Here is a 13682-nt window from a genome sequence, read left to right as displayed (position 1 = left end):
AAAAAGTAACAAGTATGTTGATAACATAATATTAGTATTAATCTTGAAAAAAGCCGATACCCAATACTATAGTAAGGTAGGACGGGAAAGGGGGAAAAAAGCGGGACTTTGAGTGAGGTGTGTGGAGTCGGTGGTCACAGTAAAATGGTACAGTCATCTAATAAAAAATACAGATTTATTAATTTGAATATGTGTCATATATAGGATAACATACATAACATATACAGATATATACAAGGTACATCAAAATTGCATATGTATGATGATACAATCAAAGGGCAATTAAGAACATCCTGAACACAAGATCATAACAAAATTGATGGGATGTGCACTGGGAAGAATAGGTCATTGATGGGGAACAGCGTTAAAAAGTAACATGTAGGTATTGGTGGGGAGTACATCCATATTAGGCTCAACGCGTTTCGTGGATAGATTCCACTCATCAGGAGCCTGTACACCCCAAATCATCATTGTCAGGGGGGGATCAGTATAAAGGGAAATATTGTGGACAGTGATCCAAAGGGTCAAAGAAGTCTGCTCCGGGAGCTGTAGGGGCCCAAGCCGCGGCCGAGGGATACCACATAGGCATTTCATATTACATAGGGGTGACTGAAGTATTGAGAGATGATATCAAGGTATTAATCTCCAAGGATTTCTACATGGATAAAGAAATTACATCAATATGAAAATATTTTCACTGGTAATACAGTGACAAATATAAATTAATAGAATCAATAGGAAGGTAAATATTGTACCTAGATGAATTAATAATTTGAGTTGATCGAGGGAGATGGACAAGGTGATCTGAAAAATCTAAAAAATGGTGAAAAAGGACTGGTTAGTGAGGAATGAGTAGAAAGGGATGATTCCAAACCAAACCACCAAAAAAACACCAAAAAAAGAGTGGTAAAAAGTGTGGTAGTGACAAAATGAATAAAGTGCTAAAGTGGGAAAGAATCAAGGGTGATTGAGTGAATAAAGATGTGAGGAAGAGGGAATAATAAAGAAAATACCCGATTTAAAATGAAGATCTGAAAAATTGAAGTGATGAAAAAATGAAACCGATCCCCTCTCTTTTCATTTTTTCATCACTTCAATTTTTCATCACTTCAATTATTCCCTCTTTCTCACATCTTTATTCACTCAATCACCCTTGATTCTTTCCCACTTGTTACTTTTTATATATTTTTATACATCTTACCCAATATGCCGATCCCACAATACCTCAATATCCATTTTATTCCCCTCCCCTCTTCTTTTATATACTGTATAGGGTATTGATGTTGTCAAAGATTTTAAGTGTTTATTCACCTAGAAAGGGTTCTTTAAATACGAAATATTTTTTCTGTGTAATGTTTTACTGCAGGGATCCTCAAACTATGGCCCTCCAGCTGTTGTGGAACTATACATCCACAGACATGACTAGGCATGATGGGAATTGTAGTCCCTGAACAACTGGAAGGCCATAGTTTGAAGACCCCTGCTTTACTGCATGGAGGTGATGGTAAAACAATGAAGTGATTTAAAGAGAACCAGGTGCTTTTCTTGCAACTTTAAGGCTTCATTCACTTGTAGGCGTTTTAGATTGCGGGCAAACCCGAACCATTGCAGTTCGCGGGACGCCCGTGCGATTCCAGTGACTTGCAATGGCACCCCAAACGCGGCACAGTTTTCCTGCTATTGTCGCCCAATGATTTGAGGTAAAATCGCGCAAACAGAATTGAGGGACGCCTGTCGCCCCAAAAGAAGTACAAGAACTTCTTTTGGGGGACATGCTTCCTGCAGGTAAAAAGAACTTCTTTTGGGCAACAGGTGTCCCGCGATTCTGTTTGCGAGATTTTACAGTGATTCGTTGGGCGACAATCGCGGCAAAATTGCGCCGCATTTGGGGTGCCATTGGAAGTCACGGGAATCGCACGGGCATCCTGCGACTTGCAATGGTTCGGCATCACTGGCAGAATTGCCGCAATTCTGCCAACGATCCAAAACACCTACATGTGAATGGAGCCTAATATCCAAAGTTGCATTGACTAAAGGTTTAAAGAACAATATTCTGATCCAGAGAAGTGATTTGACTGCCCTTGGGAAGAAGGGGGAGTAGAGGAGAATTTTTTGCTCTTCCTGTTTGGCAAAATTAGCAATAGTTGCCTGGAGGATTTTGTCCTGCTATCTGTATGACCAAAGCAGCAGAGATCATGGGAGGTTGGACCGAATGGTCATTACTGTTTCTTACTCAAACACCTATTTTTCTCATCTCAGGCTTTAACATATACTGAAATAGGCTGGATTCTAGAGCTGCACAATTCTGGATAAAATGAGAATCACAATTTTTTTACTTAGAATAAAGATCAAGATTCTCGGCGTAACATCATCTTTCACATTATACAAAACATTGGGCTTACTTTACTGTTTAGATTTTTTTATAAATTCATTGAAGAGTATTTTTTCCTAATTGCGTTTGAAAGACCGCTGCGCAAATACAGTGTAACATAAAATATTGCAATGATCGCCACTTTAATTTCTAGGGACTCTTCTTAAAAATATATATATATATATAATATTTGGGGGTCCTAAGTAATTTTCTAGCAAAAAATACTGATTTTAACTTGTAAGCAACAAGTGCCAGAAAAAGGCTTAGTCTTTAGGTGGTTAAACTGACCTCATTTGCAGACCAAAGGTCATGCATTTGATCTCTAAAAGAACCAAATGATACAATGTTTATTTTTATCTCTCAGTGCTTAGCAATATTGTAACAAACTTTGCTGGCTGCTTTTTTTTATTTTGACAGCTGTGAGCAGGGAACTGCTCTGCACTTGGTATAGGAATCGTGGAACTGCTGTATTAAGATCGTGAGGGGGGTTGAATTGAGATTTTTTAACGATTTATCATGCAGCTCTACTGGGTTCACATAGGAAATGAATAAAGAAGTGTCCCTGTTGGGAATGGTGGGGGCAAGGGGATCCAGGTATTGAACAGGTGCCCATAACTGCTACAAACTTCCTTTTACAATGCATGTAAGTAGAGCCTTAGCTATTCTCCACTCAAATTTCAGATTCATCTCAACCATGAGAATTTTAAGGCATTCCTATTGTTAAATTTAGAGCCCCTGCACTCTTGGCCAGCTCAGTGTTTCAAATGAGAACAGGAAGACAGCTAACTTCAAAATTGATGGTGAAGAGAGATTCTTCCTCCTTGGATAATTTATTAACAACAAAGGATTCAGCAGTCTAGAAATACATTGCAGACTAGCCTTTGGTAGAGCAAAGTTGAAAGACCTAGAAAAGATGTTAAAAAGTAGTGATGTGTCTATAAGTACATTGAATTGTGCAGGGTATGTTATTTTCTGTCCCTTTCTATGAATGTGAAAGCCGAACAATGAAGCAAGACATAAAACATAGAGAAGCCTTTGAATTTTGTGGGTTGGTAAAGACTTTGATGAATACTTTGGTTAGCAAGGAAAACAAACAAATGGATCCTTCAACAAATCAAACTTAACCACTTCCGGACTGCCCGCCGCAGTTTTATGTTGCTCCTTTGACGTTAAATACCGGTGTTATGGCAGCAGATGGCTGCCATAACACCGGTATTTTCTTACAGGGCGGGCGGTCCTCTTTCACATAAAGTGGTCCCAGCAGCGGATTCACCACAGGATCACTTTTATGGGCGGCAGGAGAAGTGTACCCCACCCCACTGCTTCCGATCCTTTTCCCTGCTTACCAGAGCTGTTGGTAGCAGGGAAAACGATCCGGTCCTTCCCCTCCTAGGCAGGAAGTCGAGTGAGGGCAAGCTGGCCCCCACTCGACTCTATGGTCTTGGAGGACAAGAGCAACGTCATACGTCACTTCCTCCCAACGGCCTTAAAGGTCCCATTTTTTTCACACTGAAAAAAAAAAAACGACATTTTAGTGTAGATACAGTGTAGATGTGAGATCTGAGGTCTTTTTGACCCCAGATCTCAATAAGGAGGACCTGTCATGCTTATTTCTATTAAAAGGGATGTTTACATTCTTTGTAATAGGAATAAAAATGTTAAAACATTTTTTTTTTTAAAGGGACAGTGTAAAAATAAAAAATAAAAGGTAAAATAAATAAGAAAAAAAATGTGCCCTGTCCCTCCAAGCTTGCGGGCAGAAGCGAGCGCATACGCAAGTTGCACCCACATATGTATATGTCAACGGTGTCCAAACCACACATGTGAGGTATCACCACGATCGTTAGAGCAAGAGCAATAATTGTAGCCCTAGACCTCCTTTGTAACTCTAAATTGGTAACCTGTAAACATTTTTAAAATGTTGCCTATGGAGATTTTTAAGTACCAATGTCTGTCGCCATTCCATGAGTCTGCGCAATTTTGAAGCATGATATGTTGGGTATCTATTTACTTGGCGTAACATTATCTTTCACATTATAGAAAAAAATTGGGCTAACTTCACTGGTTTCTTAATTTTTTTATTCAAAAAAGTGTATTTTTTCCAAAAAAATTGTGTTTGTAAGACTGCTGCGCAAATACGGTGTGACATAATGTATTGCAACGATCACCATCTTTTTCTCCGGGGTCTCAGCTAAAAGAATATATATATATATATATATATATATATATATATATATATATATATATATATATATATATAATGTTTGGGGATTCTAAGTAATTTTCTAGCAAAATACAGTATATTGATTTTAACTTGCAAACAACAAGTGTCAGAAATAGGCCTGGTCCTTAAGTGGTTAATCTTTAACTGGAAACACAGATGACTACTCTGAAGTTGTCTTATTCCAGAAATATTATGAGGAGAACTAATTCACTGGAAAATACAATGATGCATTAAAGCAGGGGTCGTCAAACTATGGCGCTCCAGTTGTTCAGGAACTACAACTCCAATTCCCATCATGCCTAGTCATGTTTGTAAATGTCAGATGCCTAATGGGATGTGTAGTTCTGCAACAGCTGGAGGGCCATAGTTTGAGGATCCCTGCATTAAAGTGTTGATGGCAAAAGAGAGGATGACCAGCAACAACGTGGATGAATTTAGTCACAGAAATATTAAACATGCTGCTGCTGTGAAGATTTAAAACAACAACAGAAGACAGATTATTTAAGAGAAACTCTATTCATGTGGTCCACAGGAATGAAAATCAACTTAACCGCACAAAATGTACATATCTTGGCTGGTGATGCCACAAAGGAATAGGGGATCCTATTTTAAAGGTCTACTTTAAGATCTTCTTTGGGTGAGGAGAAACTGTAACATCACTACAGCTATGGCTGTATTTATGCAAGCCACAAGAGCGGCACTTGGCAGGTGTCCATTTTAAAATGAATCAGTCAGCCAATCACATCTAAAGCCCCGTACACACGATCAGATTATCGAAAGATCTGTCGTCCGTTTTTTGTGGCATGCTTGTCTGATGTGGAAAGTGAAGAGGTTATTTTCATACGAATTTTCCCGTACGACAGAATTCTACTTCAGAAGTAATGTCATGTGTTGGATTGGTTTGTATGTGTTCTTTCGTCTCTGAGCATGCCTAGTCTTGCTCATAAGATTTTTCCCCATCGAAATCTGTACTAATGAGACGAAAATCGGACATATGTTGATGGAGGACAAAAATTTTATAGCCTGCACATCAGGATTTTGTCAGCCGAAAAGTCGGAGTCGGCTGTCGAAAGCACCATACTAACAATCCGAAAATCGGCAGATCGGTCGTCGGACGAATTTTCCCTACAGATTTTCTTATCGTGTGTACGGGCAGAGTGTTGGCTATTGCCTTTTTTTTCAAACCCCCAAAAATCTCCATGTGACTCTATTTTCAGTTTACTATTTTTTTTATTTTATTTTTTTATTTAGTTATTTTTCTGACTAGGGGCCAGGGGTGCTTAGATTCAACATGGGCTCTAGCGAAAAAAAAAAAATGTTTTCCCCTTCCCACTAAACTTTCAACTTTTCAAAAATTTGTTTTAAATACTTAGTAAACAAAAACATGAGTTCTGGTGTGAGGGCCAGTTTACACCATAGAAACGCAGTCCGGATTCTTTTCTGCATGTGCAATTTTGACACATTCTGGTGAATTTTTTCCACCGATTTTTTTCTTCACCTTAAATAGGGACATATGTGTTTTAGTGTGTTTAAGTGCGTTCTGGTGTTTTTTTTTTTATGCTGGTACAGTCCAATGCAGGAAAAATGCAGCATGTGCTACTTTTTTTTCTGGAACTGGAATGCACTGGAACCAGTGGCCCGTCCATTGGGGACGCAGGGGCGCTGCCCCCCTATCCATGGGTCCAGCCCCCTTATCTGCATGCAGGGCGACAGACGCATGGATTCCAATGGGTTTTTTTTTTTTTTTTTTAAGCACGTGATTAGAGCCAGAGGCTCTAATAGGCTTCAAAAAAGGGTGGGCTCTGGGCACAGAGCACTGCACCCTGAGCCCACCCAGTTGTGTGACAATAGCGAATGAATATTCGCTATTGTCACACGGATTCTCCTCCTGGCCAATCAGGAAGCGGGTCCTGAGACCCGTTTCCGAGTGGCCCAAAGGAGAAGTCATGCCATTGGCCAAGGAGGAGGGAGGAGACAGGAGATGCAGAAGATGAAGGGGGAAGCAGTCGCCGCCACTGCTGAGGCTGCTGCCGCTGCTGCCTGCCTGCCCTCCACATGTCCAGGGTGAGTGAGCCGGCGATGGGGGGGGTATGGTGTGCAGGCTGGTGTTGTCCGGGGGGGGGTATAGTGTGGTCCGTCTGCCGCCCCCCCCCCCCCGGCCCATGGAGCACCAGCCACCACTGACTGGAACTTACTGCACTGGTGTGAGCTATGCCATTGAAAACTATATAATCTACTATCCATGTGTTTTAGATTCAGAAAAAAAATGTGATGTCAACTGTCCCTCAAACACAGTACAATTTTTAGGCCTTACTTCAGAAGGATATTTACCAGCCATTTTTGGAGAGTCAGTTTGTGTTATGACAGGATAGTGGCCTCAGCATAGAGAAAAACATACAGCACCTGCTTGGCATTGACCCCCATGAGAAGTTCTGACCCTTTAAATCCAGTTAGGTCTTCTGAAAATATACAGTCTTCGATTGATGTGCTAAGCCCTGCTAGCCTGCCTGCACCCTGTCCAATAAGAACTTCCATAATGGCCGCTGATGTAATCTCATTGGGCACAGCGGTGGCAGCTGGGCAGTACTTAGCAGAAGTCAGGAAAGTCAGGCTGCTAGTAACAAAGTGAAGATAAATATACAGTAAGTAGTGCAAAGGGAGGTTTGCTGGCTAAAAAGTGCCTTGTGGTACCTGTTTTTGGCAGGACCTTTCATATAAATGTTTAAAAGGACTGACAGGTATGTGTATGTAAAACTTTTTTTTTTTTTTCTTTTAGTTTTTAATAGAGTAGGAAACAGTATGGACTCCTGACAGTTTTTTTTTTTTTTTTTTATAGTTTCAATATTTTTATTGGTATTTGCCAAAAATGGTGGTACAGAACAAACAGTGGTACATAACAAGTACAAAGTGAAACAAGTGAGGGGGAATGAGAGGGGGGGGTGCAGCCTGTGTAGTACAGTCAGTGACAGCATGAGTGGTCAATAAGACCCTATATATGTATGTTACAAACACAGTAAAGAATAGTGGTATCTAGTTGGCAACTAAAAAAACAAACAAGAACAAATGAAGGCACTCAATCTCCGGCACCCCAAGATGGGAGCAAACTGTGTCCGGGGAAAGCGCCTCATAAGTAATAACAACATCGATAACAAGTTAGGTTAATTAAATGTAATCATCTGGTGATTGGTGAACAATGTGAACCAATTACTCCAAGGAGACCATGCTTCGGACATCTTCTGGTGTGAGTTCCTATCCGGGGATAGAGCCAGTTCATAAGAATAGTGCGTGTGAATGGTTTGGACCATGTCAAGAACCATCGGCAATGATTGGGACTTCCATTCTCCTGAGAGGTTTTTATTTGTTTTTTTTTATTTATTTATTTTTTTTATGTTTGTGTGCCTAATTTCTCTGCCCATCCTGTCCCAGAAACACAACAGTAAGTGCCTCCTACTTCGGGGGCGACCTGTGAAGTCGCGTGCACCGCAACTTCGGCGTGACTTGCACGGACTTAGGGTTGCCACCTCATCCCTTTAATCCAGGACACATATTAATTACACGGGTTCTAAGGCTAATATAATGCACATAAGGCACTAAGTGAGTTTAATTACACCTTAATCAGCCACAGAACCTGTGTAATTAATATGTGTCCTGGTTTAAAGGGATGAGGTGGCAACCCTACACGGACTTCATATAATGAATGTCTATGCAAGTCACTCCGAGGTCGCCCCGAAGTAGTACAGGACCCTTTTTCTAAGTCGGAGCGACTTGTGTCGCTCCTATTAGAACAGGTCCTGTAGCACTGCATGGACCGCGACGGACCGCGACTTGTCAGGCTGACAAATCACCTGACAAGTCGCGGTAGTGAGAATGGACACTAAGTAAGAGGAAATGTCTCAAAATTCTAAAAATAAAATGGAAAAAAAAAATGTCTAAATTTAAGGGATATCCCAGAGGGAATGGTACCAGGACGGATGTCCATATTGGAAGGTTTCAGCTCTATTGTCATTCCAGTGGCAACTATAACATTTTGCATTTTAATCACCTTTGTTTGCCAGGACACAGAGAGGGTGAAAATCTCCAGTGGGAACAGCATAAAAAAAAGAAAAAACAAAAACTGAAAGGGATTTTAACACTTCAACATTCTATACAAAATAACAGCTTTGCACTTGCAATTTATTGGGTTATAAATAGGCACAAAAAAACAATTCTAAAGTTGTATGAAAAAGTTACATCAAGTACTGCAAAGTGGGGTCATTGTATAATGTATATAACAGACAACAAATACAGTAATACATACTTTGATGGAAGGGGGTGAGCATGATTGTGTGTGTGTATCATCAGGTGTGCCTTAAAGGGTCCAAGTTTACACAAGTAAAGCATAAAAATACCTTTATTGAAGGTATATGGGATGTCCTGATAAATACTTGCCTTTCCTAGTACAAGGGAAGCAGGATAATGACAGGTGCTGATGATGGGACCACTGCTTTTTAACCCTAAGTGCAGTGCAGGCAAACTGCAGACATCTTCAGCCCATATAATTAATCTTTATTCAGAACTTTTAAAGTGGAGAGAGCTTGGCATTTCAAAACCCGGCAGGTTTTAGATTTAAATACACACTCAGAGGTAGGGATTAACAAGCAATGCTTCTTCAAGCATTAAATGATCAGTCCAGAAAAATAAACATAGTATATTTTCTTTATAAGCAAAACTACGAAATCCAAAAGCATTTTTTTAACCCTTTACAGAAAACTACCGATGGACATTTTTTCCCCCCCTGCAAGGTAAAGACATAATGTGCTAGTATGCATCACATACTAGCACATTATGTGAAACTTACCCTAAAATTAAGCTGTTCCAGCGCCGAGATGTCAGCGCTGCAGCCGCTTCCATCTTCACACATCCTGATTCCGGGTTCGTGGGCTCCGGCTCTGTTACTGGCCAGAGCTGCAATGACATCACTCCCGCACATGCATGCTGGAGCCACCGTTCATGGCACAGGGCTCGGAAAGGAACCCGTGCCGTTCCCTCAGAGCGCATGTGCCAGTGGTGTCACTGGCTGCATGTAATGTAAATATCTCCTAAACGATGCAGGTTTAGGAGATATTTACACTACCTATAGGTAAGCCTTATCATAGGCTTACCTATAGGTAGAAGGCAGTAAAGGAAGTTTACTTCCTCTTTAATGCATGATGTACAACTTTAACATGGTGTTTATGTCCAATGTCTACATTTAGGGAAAGGCCTACATCCAACATATATCATACACTTCTTCTGGCAGATTTGCCTAAGCCTCAGAATCCTTTAAGAGCCTTCTAGAAAGTTCAGATATTGAAGGATCAGTAACCCAGGCCATATCTATGGCTCACTTTTTCACAGTTCAACATCATAAGGGCAGCTCCTGATTGAAATATCTCTCTATTTCCAGTAGCCCCAAGCACTGTACAAGGACCCCACACTCCAGTGGAATGCTGAAGCCCAAGTGGTTAGGCAGCTTCAACTAATAGGAAACCCAAGAGCTTTACTACATTACAATGCACTCTCTTGTACAAGCCATATGCTCCTTCCCCTACAGAACCCATTAGCACTCACTCCCTCTTTATCCCGGGGTGGGGGGTAAATATGGGTGTAATGTGTAGCATGCCCCAAACGGTGAACTTAGCTTTTAAAAAAAGTGGGGTTGATTTATTATGAGCATGAGTGCTCACATCTCTTTGCAATCTCTATTCTGCTTCATTTATAGGTCCTCCTGCTTCTCTCCATTAAGATGGATACGCATATGTTACGCCTTTGCCTCAAATGATGGCAACCTGGTCTCACTCTACTACTATGAAATACCATTGCTCTGTCAGGAAGCAGCCCTTCTCCCTAGAAGAAATTAAAAGGGGAACTCACTCTCTGGTTACAAGATTGTGGCTGCTCTCCCAACAGAACTCTCCTCCTGTGACGCAGTAAATGGTACAGTGAGGGAAAAAAGTATTTAATCCCCTGCTGATTTTGTACGTTTGCCCACTGACAAAGAAATGATCAGTCTATAATTTTAATCGTAGGTTTATTTTAATAGCGAGAGACAGAATAACAACAAAAATATCCAGAAAAACGCATTTCAGAAAAGTTATAAATTGATTTGCCTTTTAATTAGCGAAATGAGTATTTGATCTCCTATCAGTCAGCAAGATTTCTGGCTCCCAGGTGTCTTCTATACAGGTAATGAGCTGAGATTAGGAGCACTCTCTTAAAGGGAGTGCTCCTAATCTCAGCTTGTTATAGTACCTGTATAAAAGACACCTGTCCACAGAAGCAATCAAGCAATCATATTCCAATCTCTCCACCATGGCCAAGACCAAAGAGCCTTCCATGGATGTCAGGGACAAGATTGTAGACCTACACAAGGCTGGAATGGGCTACAAGACCATCACCAAGCAGCTTGGTGAGAGGGTGACAGTTGGTGTGATTATTCGCAAATGGAAGAAGCATAATCTAACTGTCAATCTCCCTCGGTCTGGGGGTCCATGCAGGTCCCCCTGCTCAAGAAAGCAAATGTACAGGCCCGTCTGAAGTTTGCTAATGAACATTTGAATGATTCAGAGGAGAACTGGGTGAAAGTGTTGTGGTCAGATGAGACCAAAATCAAGCTTTTTGGCATCAACTCAACTTGCCCTGTTTGGAACAGGAGGAATGCTGCCTATGACCCCAAGAACACCATCCCCATCATCAAACATGGAGGTGGAAACATTATGCTTCGGGGGACAGGACAACTTCATTCCATCAAAGGGACGATGGACGGGGCCATGTACCATCAAATCTTGGGTGAGAACCTCCTTCCCTCAGCCAGGGCATTGAAAATGGGTCATTGATGGGTCTTCAAGCAGGATAATGACCCAAAACACGCAACCAAGGCAACACAGGAGTTGCTCAAACGGAAGCACATTACGGTCCTGGAGTAGGACAAAATCCCTTCTGAGATGTGTGCAAACCTGGTGGCCAACTACATGAAACCTCTGACCTCTGTGATTGCCAACAAGGGTCTTGCCACCAAGTAATGTTTTGCGAAGGGGTCAAATACTTATTTCACTCATTAAATGCAAATTTATTTTATAACTTTTTTGAAATGCGTTTTTCCTGGATATTTTTGTTGTTATTCTGTCTCTGACTGTTTGAAATAAACCTACCATTAAAATTATAGACTGGTAATTTCTTTGTCAGCAGGGGATCAAATACTTTTTTCCCTCACTGTATTTATATACCATGTCTGCATCACAATGGCCACCAAATCTTGTGGGAATCATTTGTCTTAATAGGCACAGGCTTCCCCAAGACCCAAGATTCTCCCCCAGGCTCCCTCTGCCTCATAGTCCTGTCCAGTGTCACTTGGTGGTGCTCCTCGTGTAGGTGGGCTCTAGTGGAGCCACCCCCCTACAGAACTCTACTATATATACATACAGTATTTGATCTGCAATAAATACTAATCTAAACACAAAACCAAGCTGACATTGTGCCTTGAACAAAAATCTCTGTCAATGCCCATAAATGTGAACAAGCTACTCATGATATCTACTTATCTAACCACGTTAGAAATATTATTATTATGCCTAAAAATGTGTTTCTTCAATTCCTGGGTGGTTTGACCTACATATTATTTCCTATATTTACAACCTTCTGAACAAAATCACATTTGTAGTGGTGCAATGGATGTAGTATTTTACAGCTGGCATAGTAAGTACAATATAACATTCTTTAATAGATGAAATGTGGGGTGTTGTGAATAATACCTGTTTTCCTAGAGTACCAAAGGTAATAGCAGCCCCCAGCTTCACAATCAATTCCACTTGAAGCAACCTTGGCTTGGCAGAACTGCTGACTTAGCCGGCTATTCTTCAAGACCACTACAGAACAAGTATTTGTTTAAAATTTTTTAGAAATACAGAGAGGACCAAATGACCATTAGTAAAACATCCACCCTTTCGGAAGTAAACATCGTCAGAGTTAAGAATCAGCAAAGACCAAAGATCACATGGTCATTATCCCTAGAACAATATAGAAAAAAATCCTGTGTTATAAATAAAATAAATGCACATCCCAAGATGAATTGATTACAAGGAATACAGCAAAACCATTATTAAAACCTTCTCACAGCTAGGCCACAGAATCGATTTACACCATTTGTTAACCAGAGATTTAATTCAATTGTTCAATTTAAATATTCTGATTTTAACTACAGTGTTTGTCAATAAGGAGATAAGTAGGTTATTTAAATCATCTGTAACCATGTCCAAATCTTGGCCATGTGGTTAAGGTCTGCAGCCTACTGATCAATATTAACTGCTTGTGATCCAAAACATTTAGTGCCCCTATTATGCTCCCACACCTCCCATTACAGTCTCTATAATGTAAACTAACAGAAATGTTCCCGTTTATTGAACTGTAAAATGCTGAAAAATAAAAAGGTGTACATTTGTATATATAAAAAAAATAGATATTTGTACAACCTTTTTTTGTCTCCTACATTTTCCCATTAAACAGCATGGTGTTCCAGTAATATTACCTGTACTCCTGTTCCCTGCAGTGAAGTACATTGCACCTAGAATATCTGGACTACCTTTCCAGACTTAGCAATGCCCTGTAGCATAAATAAATTGGAAAGGAAATATGCTGTAGTCACTAGGATGTGGCACCGGCTACTACCATTTATACATCCACAGTACCATTCTGTGGTGGTGTAATAGTTAATATTTAGCAATGCCCTGCAAATATACTGTACACTATATTGTCAAAAGTATTGGGACGCCTGCCGTTACATGAACTTTAACCACTTGCTGACCAGCCGCCGCAGTTATACGGTGGCATTTCGGTAGGTTCCCGCGAATCACCGTACCTGTGCGGCGGTCCATGGAAAAGATCCTATGGAGGAGCATGTGCGCCCACTCGCCACCGGGAAGCTGATCCTTGGGGCTGGCGGCCCCAATTGCTGCCGGGCACCCATGATCGCTCCCTGTGAAGAGAGAACAGCTGTCTGCTGTTGTAAACACAGCAGACCGTTGTTCTCTCAGGAATCAATACAGAGCCCCTGTGATCCCCCTATTTAGGAAC

This window comes from Pelophylax lessonae (genome assembly GCF_965119305.1).
Source record: "Pelophylax lessonae genome assembly, chromosome: 1".
Lineage (NCBI taxonomy): Eukaryota > Metazoa > Chordata > Amphibia > Anura > Ranidae > Pelophylax > Pelophylax lessonae.
This window is presented reverse-complemented; position numbering follows the sequence as displayed.